This window comes from Episyrphus balteatus, chromosome 1, assembly GCF_945859705.1.
Source record: "Episyrphus balteatus chromosome 1, idEpiBalt1.1, whole genome shotgun sequence".
In the NCBI taxonomy this organism is placed as follows: Eukaryota; Metazoa; Arthropoda; class Insecta; order Diptera; family Syrphidae; genus Episyrphus; species Episyrphus balteatus.
The window spans coordinates 71,737,434-71,751,926 of record NC_079134.1 but is presented as its reverse complement, the minus strand read 5'-3'; the positions used below and the strand labels follow the sequence as shown (position 1 = coordinate 71,751,926).

The 14,493-nt window shown below is 31.0% G+C and overlaps 1 long non-coding RNA gene across 2 annotated transcripts in view; it reads left to right on the top strand.

The window, feature by feature from the left end:
* The window catches only part of LOC129905990 (uncharacterized), a 12,834-nt gene extending 621 nt beyond the window's left edge, over positions 1 to 12,213 (top strand). For both annotated transcript variants that reach the window (XR_008770692.1, XR_008770691.1), the window contains exons 2-3: positions 11,817 to 11,972; positions 12,036 to 12,213. This is a non-coding gene — a long non-coding RNA (uncharacterized LOC129905990). The remainder of the gene's footprint in view (positions 1 to 11,816; positions 11,973 to 12,035) is intronic.
* Positions 12,214 to 14,493: the final 2,280 nt, after the last annotated feature.

Here is a 14,493-nt window from a genome sequence, read left to right as displayed (position 1 = left end):
CACTCAGGCAGGCAGAAATCATTCATGAAATTATGAAGATGATGCAGAGAGTAGGTAGATAGTAGACATTTTTTGCAAGATCATTATCTTTGGTTTTCAAAAAGGGTTGTTTTGTTCTTGTTGACTCTTGGGTTTTTCCTAACAATTCATTTCGTGTTTATAATATCGCACCCGCGCTTGCGAGTTGACACTTTTGGGTTTTTTGTTGTGTCAGCGAAATTCTTTGCATTGTGTAATATTCACATCGCTCGTGCGGGGATATACATAGGTAAAGGATTAGATATGTGGTATGCATTTGTTTGTGTGTAAAAATGTGTATTGACATTTGACATGGGCTTGTGCACAATGATTGATTTCCATATTTAGGTTGATTTCTGGGTTGTATTGTTTATTATACTACACTCGCGCGTGCGTGCGGGGTTATATAATATAAATATGTCCTTTTGTTTTTCATTGTCTACAGAAGCAAAAAAGTAGCTAATGCCTATCTGAATTTATAAATAAAATATCAGTTTGAAAAAATAGATCATTGTTTTTCAAAGTGTTGAGCTTGAAAATTATTTTTGAAAACTTCCCTAAACTTTGATTACATAATTGAAAAATTAATTTCAAGGTTTAAAAAAAAAGTAACTTATAAGTTATTAATGCTGCCTTATTTTTGTTTCCTAATAATGTAGGTAGGTATAAGTAAATAAAAAACAAAATCGATTCAGTTAAGAACTGAGTTCATTACATTGGTGACTTTAAAAAAATCTTTATTAAAAAGGTTTTGAAAGTAAATTGGATTGATATCGAGTCCATCCTCAAACAACATACACATAAGAACCTAAACATTCTATGCATATATTGTAAGTAAATACATTTCCATGTCAGCCGGCACGCGCGTGTGCGAGACAAAAAATTTCTCAACGAAGAACAACTCAAAAGTGAGCAAGAACCTGAAAATCAATCCTTCTGCGCATCTACCTACTCATATTTTTATCATTGAATAAGAAGTACAGGAAAGGGTGTTTATCCAAATAAGTGAAGCCGCTTTTTATTAGTGTGAGTTGTACAGGTGCACATGTATTGGTAAAGGGTCGGAGTGCAGATATATTGTTCACTTAAGGGGCGCCAACAGAAATGTAACTGGTCTTGTGAGACTTCCGTATAAATGCTATTTTTCATCATAATTATATACGAATTTTAAACAGTTTTTTTTCCTAAACTAAAAACAGACTGAAAATTGTTTTAAAATCATCAAGAGTAGCTGAAACATTGGCGATCAATGATTGCATCGCCTTGTCATCACCAATAAGAGTGAGTTCGCCCCTGGAAAACGAGCTCGAAATTTGACAGATTATATAAAATTTTTGACAGTTTATATAAATTTGCTTTTTTTTTAAATTTTTTTGTGGCTTCACTCGCCAACTCTATAGGTGTGATATACACCCCTTCCTGTACTTCTTATTCAATGATTTTTATACAAACTACACAAAGGATACTGTCAAGTATATTTTATCAATGCACCCATATAACACATCCTCTACCTGCTTCTCCGCTGAACAACTATAATTATTATTATAATGCAAAAAATTTCTCTGATACACAAAAAACTCAAATGCCATCCACAACATGGAAACAAGTTTCTTTTTCATTCCAAAAATAAATAGGTATACACTCCAGAAATCTTTCATGAAAATATTGAATTTCAAACCAGTTTTCGTCCACAAACACCATATCCATATAAAGATCTATGTAGTATACCTACATCCATTTGCATGTCACCCCGCACGCGTGAGTGCGATGGCGATCTCACAAAGAGACAATGAATGAAAACCATAACCAACATCCTGAGAGTAAAAAACCAGAGAATTCGATGGCGAGAGAGCGAAACACATTCACTAATACACACAAATGCTTTTACATGAGATTTGACTTTGCTGAAAAAGGGAACCCAGTCTTAATGCCATGGCCAATTCTAAATGAATACACGAATGCCCGAGCAAAATACCCAGATGGCTGTTAACTAATATTCTCCTGTTTTCGCAGTGGTCTTTTAGCGCCGACCACGCTGCATCGAAGTTGTCGGCTGGAAGTTCAAATTAAGAGACAATGCTCAAAGCATGATCTTTAGTCCGGGCACGCAAATGAAAAAGTTTTTGAACGGGACTTAACTTTGCGTGCCAGACATAAAGTGCAGTGAACATGTCCCTAAATTCTGGACATTTTAAAAAATTCCCACTCAAAACTTCTGTTTCGCATGGCGGAACATGCATATGCATACTATGCGTTAACCCATTACATTTATTCTCATCATTTGATTTATCTTTAATTTTACTATTGTCGTTTTCCAAAATTCAAGGAGTGACACTCCTAGCTATATAATCACTCCGAAAGGAGTGATTTCAAATTCCAAAATTGAAAAAGGAGTGAATTTTTGGAGGGAATTCTTCACTCCCAAAATTTTGAAGGAGTGACGGAGTGATTACCAATACTTCTACATTTTACTTCATGGAATACTTGTCAAATTCTTGGGTGGTTGTTTTAATTTGTTTTGTGAAGAAAATTATATTTATTTATAAAAAGAATCAACAAAGTATTGTAAAAAATCAATAAAAGTGAATTTAAAAGATTGTGTTATTATTTTACTTATTATTTAGTATTACAAACACATGCAAAGTAAACGTCAAATCACTCCACTCGTCAAATTCGTCGTGAACAAATTCCAAAATTGCACAAAAAAGGAGTGATTCACTCCCATAATTTTGGAAAACGACATATCTTTACCCTCTAATGGCCGCGTGACTTCAAGAATTTCGGTAACAAACTCAATATAGGTATTGGAAGATCTTTTGTATTTACTCCTAACCTCAACGAGTGACTCCTTTAGTTTGTCATCCCCAATCGCCGCCCGAACAAATTGGCTATAAGCCTTTTTACCATCTAACCATAACTCTTGAAGCTAAACCCGGAATGCTTCAATCATTGATTGCAAAAACTCTTTACTGGGTTTTTCTTAAAATGTTGCATGAAAATTGACCAACGTGTCGCATGCCAAAATTAGTTCCTCTAAACTCATAGCAAAAATGAAAAATTCAAAAATTGCTCACCAATTTTATAACGCCAAAAATTAACCGTATCTACTTATGTAATGTGACTAGGATATTAAGGTGCAGGGAACTAAGTCCACTGAGGGACTTCGTTCTCATTGAGTGGGAACGAAATCCACTTTAGTGAAGTGGTTTTCTTTCCCATTCAAGGTGGGTTTGAATTCCACTCCCTAATGGGAACCTAGTACACACTCAAAAAAATCAAAAGAGAATTTATTTTCAACAACGATTTTTTAACGAAAAACGAAAGTAACCAAATAAGCGTGATTTTTCGTATAAGTACTTTTTAGTAAAAAAAAATCGAGCAGGGGCATAAGTCCCGATTTTTTTTCGGAATTTATGCCCCACTTTACTAGAATCTAATTTGGGACTTAGGTTTGTCCCTCACTACTGAGACATAGGTCCCAAAAGAAGAATTTCGGTACTCATTTCCCACATGTATTTTTTTTTTATATTTGCGTATAAGTACCTGAAGAGACAAGTTAATATGACCACTGCTGATGCAATAGTAGAACCGGTCTTGATTTATTTTTGTCCAATTACAAGATGTTGAAAAACAAAAAAGAAGTTGGGAAACTTAATGGTTAGTCGAAATAGCATCGTGACAAAATAAGATCATGGAAAGTGAAAGTCTTTTCGAAAATATTTTTGATATGTATTCTTTTTAAGTTGATAACACGGTGAAGTGGAAAAACTTTTGCTAACATGCGAATCTATTTAATTTGTACAAGCCAAACGCAAAGCGCTTTGCGTTTGGCTTGTACAAATTAAATAGATTCGCATGTTAGCAAATGTTTTTCCGCTTCGCGTTTGCCAAATTATAACACTAACATACAAACATTTGCGTCTGCCTGGGGATCTAACATTACCTAAGCAGAGGAACGAACTTGCGTGAGCGGTCCACTTAGGATATTTAAAGTCGCCAATGTCGGGGTCTTTTTAACTAACTGAAACCTTGCCCGGCTCGCTTCACGCGTTCTCAGTATTTTAAATCCCTTTTAGGGTTCTCTGTCCCGCTCATGTAACTTCGTTGCTCCGCTAAGGGTATGTTAAATCGCCAGGAAGGCGCCAATAACAACACTTTTTTAAGTAAACTGGGCCTTGTCCCGTGGATGTTAATTCCAAATTAAATGGAACTAACATCCAATTGGGTTAATTCCGTGAGTGTTACACTCTTTTCAGTTTCTTGAAAACTGGATTTCGAAATGAACTGCTGATTTTCCAGATTCTGTAAAAGGTCAAATTAAAAACTCGCGACTCTTTTTCTTCTTATTGTACTTCTTCTTGGTCAAATGGGAATTGAGTTAACATTCAGAGGGAACGAAAACCACACGTTTTTTGGGAATTAGATTCCCACCTAGCATGGGAACTTACTCCACTTTATTAAAGTGGGTTTCGTTCCCACTGAGTGGGAACTAACTACCTCAGTGGACTTAGTTCCCCGCACCGGATATTAACAATACAAAATTTTATCGCGTTATATTTTCACACGTGGCATAACGTACCAAATTTACGGTGTAAATAAGTCACGTATACGTATATATTTAAAACATATTTTAGCAAATTGGAAAAAATTGGATAAATACCTGTACAATACAATGCAAAATTTACGATGGCTGCAAAGATGAAGACGACGCGACGCACGGACGTACAGTGGGGAACCTTGTATGGGAAGGTGGAAAAAACTCCGTAAAATCTAAACTACTGTACAGTTTTTGATGAAATTTTCAGGAATAATAGGAAATAAGAGGATTAGTCAACACCACCGCCCACTGCCCCGTCCACTTTAGTGAAAAATGGCTGTTTAAGTTGAAAAAACTCGAAAACTAGTACTTTTGGACAGTGGCGTAGATAGCTTTTCGCTAAGGGGGGGATAGATCTAGTTCGCAGTTTTTTTTTAAGTTCTAATAATGCTTTTTTCTTTTTTTCTTTAAATTGGAGAAAGTGTAGCTAATATCTTTAATAAAATATATATAATAGGGAAACTTTTTTCGGGGCAGCTAACGAGCGCTTTCAATGAGTTCATAGAGGAAGTATTATTCCTTCTGATCAAATATCTTTTCTGAGTTTTTAATTCTTCACACAGAGAAAAATATGACTAGGACCACCTAAAAACTAACAGATTTCTTACTGAACTGTTTTATGAAGAAACTTTATTAAAAACAACAATTAATTATTAAATAATATTTTCATGGAGAAAATCTTTTTAAAATTTTAGTAAAAATTTCATAATTTCATAAATAAATCTTATTGTTTTTGTTCTATTTTATGTGGTCTAGTTTTCTATGTGGAAGAATAGAAGATGGTCCTGCAGCCAAATTTTTGGTAAAACTAAACAGTTTCATTATATTCTTTAGCTGCTTTGTCTATTTCAGACGAAGAAAGAACCGAAAACCCTTCTAGTATGTTTTCATGATTTGTACATTTTTCTCCAAGGCCCATTACATAAAAATCGAAAAAAAGATTGAAAACAGTTACACGAAAATATTCTTATCATCTACAAACACGTTTGAAAATGAGTCGTCTTCTGCCCGTTTATTTTAGCTAATCCCTTCAATCTTTGAATTGGAGTTTTCTGGTTGAATTCAATTTTTGTGACTGTTTTTTGTTGATAGTGATGTGCAGTAATATTTTTTAGGATTTCTGGGGGATGGTATGGTGGGTGCACCTTGTTGATTGAGAGAATTGAAGCAGGCTTGTATGTTTTTGTGATCATTTCGTTTGAGATGGATGAAATCTTATTAGAAAACTATTTGTGGAACAAAAGACATTGCGAGTTTGTAGGAGTTGTAACTTGTCATAGGTCTATACTGCCGTACTAAGCAAAAAGGGCGCATGAGCCAAAAATCCAAAATTGAGTTAAAGGCATATTTGACATCCTGAAACAATGCCTCATTTATATGTAAACTAAAAATAGCGCATTTCCAATTCCAAGTGGCTCAAATTAGTCAATGAAGATGAGCTCAACAATATTCCTCCGCCGTATTCCAAAATAGAAAAATGCATTTATTACTTACTCTAAAATTAAAAAAAAAATTTAGATACGCATTTGGGAAGCTTGAACAATATATAATTATTGTACAAACTAAAAATTATAATTTTCATACTACAAGTTGCTTAAAATCATTTTTCAAATTGAGCCCACTTACAATTCTCAACCTTTTCCCTTGTCAGTAAAATGCATTTATCTCAAAACTACAAAAATGGATATGCGCCCTTTTTGCTTAGCACGGCAGTATAGGTATAAGTTAGAAAAAAGATTTTATATATATATATATATATATACAGGGTGTCCCACAGTCACCGCCCCAAATGAAAACCATGGAATCCTGAGGTCATTTTAAGTCGAAAAACTTAGGAGGTAATTTTCTCTTTTTCGCCCCGTTTTCGAGTTACCACGGTTTTTATGATTTTTGCTCTCTTGTCCTTTAACTGGCCTTATCTTTGCCAAACTACGTTTGATTTGAATTTTTTTTTTTACAACCAATCAAGAATTTATTACGGTTTAAGTTTGTCTCAAAACTTTTTTTCTGCGGACAACCGTTTCTCCACAATTTTGGCTCAAACGTAATTTTCTTCGTATTTTAAGTTGTTTTTTACACTTTCATATCATTTAAGTCAAAAAAACACGTTAATGAGTATTAATCTATGGTGCTTTTTATTAAAGCCCAGTTTATTTCCATAAAAAAAAAATAAGTTTTATTTCATAATAAAGGCTACTGAAAGTAATTAAAAAAAATAAACACACTGAGTGAATTAAAAAAAATAATAATTTTTATATAAAAAATAAATTTAAATGAATTAAAACTTTTTCTGAGCTTTATCTATTTGTTGTTTTCTTAACCACAATAGCTTAGAAAAAGTTTTTAATTCATTTAAATAAATTTTTTATTTAAAAATTATTTTTTTTTAATACACTCAGTTTGTTCATTTTTTTTAATTACTTTCAGTAGCCTTTTTTATGAAATAAAACTTATTTTTTTTTATGGAAATAAACTGGGCTTTAATAAAAAGCACAAAAAATCAATGAGTACGTGTTTTTTTTGACTTAAATGATATGAAAGTGTAAAAAACTACTTAAGAACGAAGAAAATTGTGTTTGATGCAAAATTGTGGAGAAACGGTTGTCCGCAGAAAAAAAGTTTTGAGACAAACTTAAACTGTAATAAATTTTTGATTGGTTGTAAAAAAAATCTTTCAAATCAAACGTAGTTTGGCAAAGATAAGGCTAGTTAAAGGACAAGAGTGCAAAAATCATAAAAACCGTGGTAACTCGAAAACGAGACGAATGATTTTCATTTGGGGCGGTGACTGTGGGAAACCCTATATATATATATATATATATATATATATATATATATATATATATATATATATGTATATATATTAGGGTGGACCAAAAAAAAATCATTTTTTCATTATTTTAACTTGCTCTACCGATAACTTGTTTTCTCGACACAAAATAATGCTACCCTAATTTTTTCAGAATTTTTCGACGATGTTTAGAGGTTGCTCTTTTAGTTTTTAATTTTTTTAGATCTTAAGACTGGGTTCCCTTTTTCAGCAAAGTCAAATCTCATGTAAAAGCATTTGTGTGTATTAGTGAATGTGTTTCGCTCTCTCGCCATCGAATTCTCTGGTTTTTTACTCTCAGGATTTTGGTTATGGTTTTCATTCATTGTCTCTTTGTGAGATCGCCATCGCACTCACGCGTGCGGGGTGACATGCAAATGGATGTAGGTATACTACATAGATCCTCATATAGATATGGTTTGTGGACGAAAACTGGTTTGAAATTCAATATTTTCATCAAAGATTTCTGGAGTGTATACCTATTTATTTTTGAAATGAAAAAGAAACTTGTTTCCATGTTGCTGTTGTGGATGGCATTTGAGTTTTTTGTGTATCAGAGAAATTTTTTGCATTATAATAATAATTATAGTTGTTCAGCGGAGAAGCAGGTAGAGGATGTGTTATATGGGTGCATTGATATAATATACTTGACAGTATCCTTTGTGTAGTTTGTATAAAAATATGAGTAGATGCGCAGAAGGATTGATTTTCAGGTTCTTGCTCACTTTTGAGTTGTTCTTCTAAATTTTTTGTCTCGCACTCACGCGTGCCGGCTGACATGGAAATGTATTTACTTACAATATATAGAATGTTTAGGTGCTTATGTGTATGTTGTTTGAGGATGGACTCGATATCAATCCAATTTACTTTCAACACCTTTTTAATAAAGATTTTTTTTAAAGTCACCAATGCAATGAACTCAGTTCGTAACTGAATCGATTTTGTTTTTTATTTACTTATACCTACATTATTAGGAAACAAAATTAAGGCAGCATTAATAACTTATAAGTTACTTTTTTTTAAACCTTGAAATTAATTTTTCAATTATGTAATCAAAGTTTAGGGAAGTTTTCAAAAATAATTTTCAAGCTCAACACTTTGAAAAACAATGATCTATTTTTTCAAACTGATATTTTATTTATAAATTCAGATAGGCATTAGCTACATTTTTGCTTCTGTTTCCTCAGTAGCAAAACTATTTCCATAAATACCATCAAGTGCATTCTAACCACAAATACACTTATACCTATAACCCTTTACCCATTCACCCGCGAAAATATAACTATTATACCCACAAACCTACAAAAAAAACCGAATCCGCAACATATAAACAAAGACAATGAAAAACAAAACGACATATTTATATTATATAACCCCGCACGCACGCGCGAGTGTAATATAATAAACAATACAACCCAGAAATCAACCTAAATATGGAAATCAATCATTGTGCACAAGCACATGTCAAATGTCAATACACATTTTTACACACAAACAAATGCATACCACATATCTAATCCTTTACCTATATCCCCGCACGAGCAATGTGAATATTACACAATGCAAAGAATTTCGCTGACACAAAAAAAAACCAAAAAGTGTCAACTCGCAAGAGCGGGTGCGATATTATAAACACGAAATGAATTGTTAGGAAAAACCCAAGAGTCAACAAGAACAAAACAACCCTTTTTGAAAACCAAAGATAATGATCTTGCAAAAAATATCTACTATCTACCTACTCTCTGCATCATCTTCATAATTTCATGAATGATTTCTGCCTGCCTGAGTGAGGAACTAGGAAACAAAAAAAAAGTATTATGTAAACACAAAAAAAAAACAAAATATAACGAGAAAATGAGAGCGCAAGAGCAAGTTTTTTTTTCAATAAATAGAAAAGAACAGAAAAAAAGAGTTCATCAGCGCCAGCTTATGCGTGGCATTCTTTTGAACTAAATTTGCATGTGTGCGTGATCAATGGAATTTTCAAAGTAAAAAAAGCTAAAATAGACACTTTTTCAACAATTTATATTAAAAATACTGTGAGCAAAAATATATATTTTTTTTTTGAAACTGATTTGAAATATAATGAAAAAAAATAATAAAAATAAATTGTGGATGCTTTGACTGCCCCTTCCTCAAAAACAGAATGCAAATATTGGTTTATTAAAATCAAATTTTTAGTGTGTAAATAAAAAAAATATTTTTTTTTGGCAAACGGGTTGCATGAACAACTTTATTAACTTCTCATTAAAAAATACAAAAACATTTTAAAAAATAATCACGCTTTGCCCCACGACTAAAATGCTAAAAAAGTGCATTTTGACACCTTTCCTTCAAATTAACCGTTCAAACTAACTTCAAATTAAATTTTAGAAATTTTATTGGGTTTTCCTAATTTCCCTTTATTGTTTTCTTTTTGTTTCATCTAAAAACACTAATAAACGGTAAAGTTATTCTAAGAAGAGTGAGTAAAAAAACATGAAATTACAACAAATTAACGAAGCTTTTTTTCTAATAAAAAAAAAAAAAAAAAATCTGTTTCGCGTAGTGCATGAAAACACATTTGATCATTATAAAACAAAAAATAAATAAATAAAAAGTTTATAAACAACGGTGCCCCAACCAAAATTCTGATTCAATCTAAATTTGCAGGAAAAAAATCAAAAAACCTTATAAAAATCGCACAAGAAATTTTTCTAAAATTTAAATGATGCAAAAATATTCGTACGTTTATTACCTTTTCAAAAAAGTAAGTTTCATAAGATTATCTTATAAACTGCAAAAGTAATACAACAATTAGTCAACCATCTTCCATTAAAATGCTATGGAAACCCCCCCTTAAATAGTTTTTTTAATCAAAAAGCTGTTTGAGTAAAAAGTATTGAGTTTTAATAGATCTACTTACTTCAAGTTTTCTTTTTTCAAAAAAAAATATTTTTGACTGATAACCAGGCGTTAGAAGTCGAAATTAATGATAAATGCTGGGAAAAAAGCCTTAAAACTATGTTTTACTCTTTTTTATAACGGTCAAAATTATTTTTATCTTATTCCTCATCAAATTTACTATAAAAACCGTGCTTATATTGCTCAATTCTTCTTAAATTGATAAAAGTAAAATAATTTTTAAAAAAGATCGTACCAAAAAGGGTGGAGGAAAAATGGGGGAGGGTACTATATCTTGGGCGCCGAGATTTAATAACGGTATTTTGTAGAGGAGTTAAATACGATCATTTTTTACAATGGGAGAGGTGGTCTATCTGGCTCCGTTTAGGCGGGAATGGCAATTTTCTAAAAAATGACTTTAAATAATAAAAAAAATATTAAAAAACAATTGCAACACTTACAGTTATGAATGATACCTTTTTCAGCTAGAACTGTATACTTTATTCTAATTTTGAAATGTAGTTATTTCAATCAATTGTTTTTGAAATAATCGATTTAAAAGTAAAAAATTGGGAAAAAAGTTTAAAAAAACACAAAAGTGTACAGTTCTAGCTTTTGAAAAAGGTATCATTCATAACTGTAAGTGCCATTGTTTTTTAATATTTTTTTTATTATTTAAAGTCATTTTTTAGAAAATTGCCATTCCCGCCTAAACGGAGCCAGATAGACCACCTCTCCCATAGTAAAAAATGATCGTATTTAACTCCTCTACAAAATACCGTTATCAAATCTCGGCGCCCAAGATATAGTACCCTCCCCCAATTTTCCTTCACTTGTTTTGGTACGATCTTTTTTAAAAATTATTTTACTTTTATCAATTTAAGAAGAATTGAGCAATATAAAAGCACGGTTTTTATAGTAAATTTGATGAGGAATACGATAAAAATAATTTTAACCGTTATAAAAAAGAGTAAAACATAGTTTTAAGGCTTTTTCCCAGCATTTATCAGTAATTTCGACTTCTAACGCCTGGGAATCAGTCAAAAATATTTTTTTTTGAAAAAAGAAAAATTGAAGTAAGTAGATCTATTGAAACTCAATACTTTTTACTCAAACAGCTTTTTGATTAAAAAATTATTTAAGCTTTAAAAAAATTAAAAACTAAAAGAGCTTATTTTTTTATAAAAGGGGTGCGCGCAACCCCTAAACATCGTCGAAAAATTCTGAAAAATTAGGGTAGCATTATTTTGTGTCGAGAAAACAAGTTATCGGTAGAGCAAGTTAAAAAAATGAAAAAATGATTTTTTTGGTCCACCCTAATATATATGTATATATAGAATTATGTACATATATTGAATTTAGAGGGCTTCTATAAAAGGTAAATTCGTTGTTACTGACGAGTTCAGTTGATATCGAGAACTAACAAGACGACATTCACCATGTATTTTGAAGAAGAATACTCAATATTCACTCTTGATTATTTTGCAGAAAGAGAAGCAAACTAGCTTAACGAAATAAGCAATTTTAAACCATCCAAAAAAAATATCTGAACTGGATCCCAACATAAAATACAACATTTTCGCTCTACGAAAAGTTAAAACGCGTTGGGGGGAACGCATTGTCGCAGATCTTGGAGAGTTCACAGTAAGTTAAAAAAATAAGTAATTTTTTCCATTGTTCTTTATTTTAAATAATTTATTCCTACAGACTTTTTTACCCCAGAGATATTCCCAACTCTCGGCAAGCAGCATGACATCAATTGGTGGAGGTAGCTATGTCTTAGAGATTGTAAGACAAATCGGATCAACCTATGAATTAAAATTTATGAAAATGAAATAATCCATATTGAATCATTAAAACAAAAAATTAAAAATTATAGTTGTAAATAAACAAACAATAAAACAGTTTAAAAAAAAAACCTCAGTAGTCCAAAAAAATATTATAGGGGAAAACCCGCAAGAAAATTAGAAATAAGTCAAAATGTTAAAATTAAAAACATGCAAAGAAACAAAATGATATGGTCAGATGCTAAAATAAAACAAATAATTGGAAAAAGCATGTACCTTTGCGAACTGCAAGATAAACGATTAACGAATCATAAAAAGACATACATATTGATCAAAACAAATAGAAAGTAAAAGGAAACAATCAGTACGTACTAAAAAAAACGAAAACAAAACAAACATCCTACAATCCAATTCAAATGCATGAATGAATTAAATATTATTTTAAGATTTATCTTTAACAAAAAAAAAACCATAAATGAAATAAATATTATTTTATGATTTATCTATAACAAAAAAATGCATAGATGAATTATGTATTATTTTAAGATTTCGTCGCCCTAGTATTGAAGTGCCGTATACGCCATTTTTACATTTTTGGGAAATCGCATTTAAATGTTCGGAAGATAATTGCGAAAGAACTAACAGCTGATATTTTAGTATGATATATAATTAAAATGTGTCTTTTATATACATGTTATTGGACATCTGGAATTCGTTTAGTTATCAAAATATTTCATTTTTTTTCCAAAATGAGTTTGCCGTATACGCCATGAAAATCAGAAGTTTCTTTTATTCATATACACGTACGTCAAAAAAAAAACATAACGTACGTCAAAACAGTTCTCAAAATTTTCTTACATTGCATGAAAAATTTGACGTAAATGCCAAAATTTTTTTGTCAAAACAATAGTGAATATCTCGACAACGAAAAAAGATAGAAAAAAACGGAAAGCGGATTTGAAAAGAGTAACTTCTAAAACAAGACTGCATACCTACACTGAGGGAAAAGCCACCATAAAACAACGTAAAATCAATGAAAACCACATTGATTTAACTATTATTCGGAATGATTTTGCGTTGAAGATGAACATTTTAAAATCAACGTGGAAAAAAGGTTAATTTTTGGTTTCGTATCTTAAAGTCACATAAATCAAAGTAGTTCATCTTTGAAACAACGACGTTTCAACTTCAATTTATTTTTTCCCTCAGTGTAGTTCCAAAAATGCAATTTGGCGTATACGGCACTCCAATACTAGGGCGACGATTTATTTAAATTCAAAAATGAATTATCTATTATTTCAAATTCATTTGCACCTAAAAAAAAAAATTAAAAAAAAAAATTTTTATATCTAATTGAATTTAATAAATAAACTTTAAAATTAAGTGCTCGAGCAGTTAGATACTTCGAACGTAAAATAAATGTATAAATATAACATGTATATTCTACACTTTATGTATTTTAATTCCTACATACACATAAAACTTAACTTTAAGTAAAAAGAGGGGTTTGTAGTATAGTGTAAACTTGTACAAGAATCTACTACATTGTAAATTATAATATAGATATTACATTCTACTACATTTAGGTACTATTATGCAGGATATTAATAAAGTTAAGCTTATCATAAAAACGTGTTGGACTATTTTCTAGATCGAGAAACATCACAAATGCATATGGCAATATTAGATGCTATTTCAGCATTAATGTCGGAGGAAGAAGAATTCGCTGAAATAGGCGGAGGAGGTGGTGGATTGAATGAGTCATCAGGTTGCTTCTGTTCCTGGGTTCCAGTCATCTTTATTCAATTAAAAAAATAAATAAATAATCAGGCTCTCGTTCGGGGCCACCAATTGAGAATAAAAATATTTCTTAATTAAAGATGAATATTATAATAATATAATTTATGATACTTTTGAGACGTGTGTATCACACGAGGTCAGCAAAGAGAAGAGCGTTAAATTAAATCGTTACATTTTAAAATGTGTATCAGCCTTCCGGCGTTTGCTATTCTAATACATTTCTTTTTATATTCAGTTGTATAGTTAAAACAAAATTATTTTTAGTTTAGAAATTAGAAACTAGGGTTCGCCACATCTTTGTATTCAAGAAAAAGGAAAACAATTTTAAATTTTTTGTTGGTTTTGTTTTAGGTTGAAACTTTAATTAATAGCTTGTTAATATTTTAATAAATTGTTAACGTTTTTAGATATATATATTTTAATAGCAATGTTATATATTTAAATACTTAATTTCTTTTATTTTCAATTACATATCTTTCATGTTTTCAATTTTCTTTCAACGCCTGAAAGTATGCATTATTTTTTTGCAATTCAATGTCTATAGCATACTTTTAGTGTTAGTTTGAATTAGAAGTGAA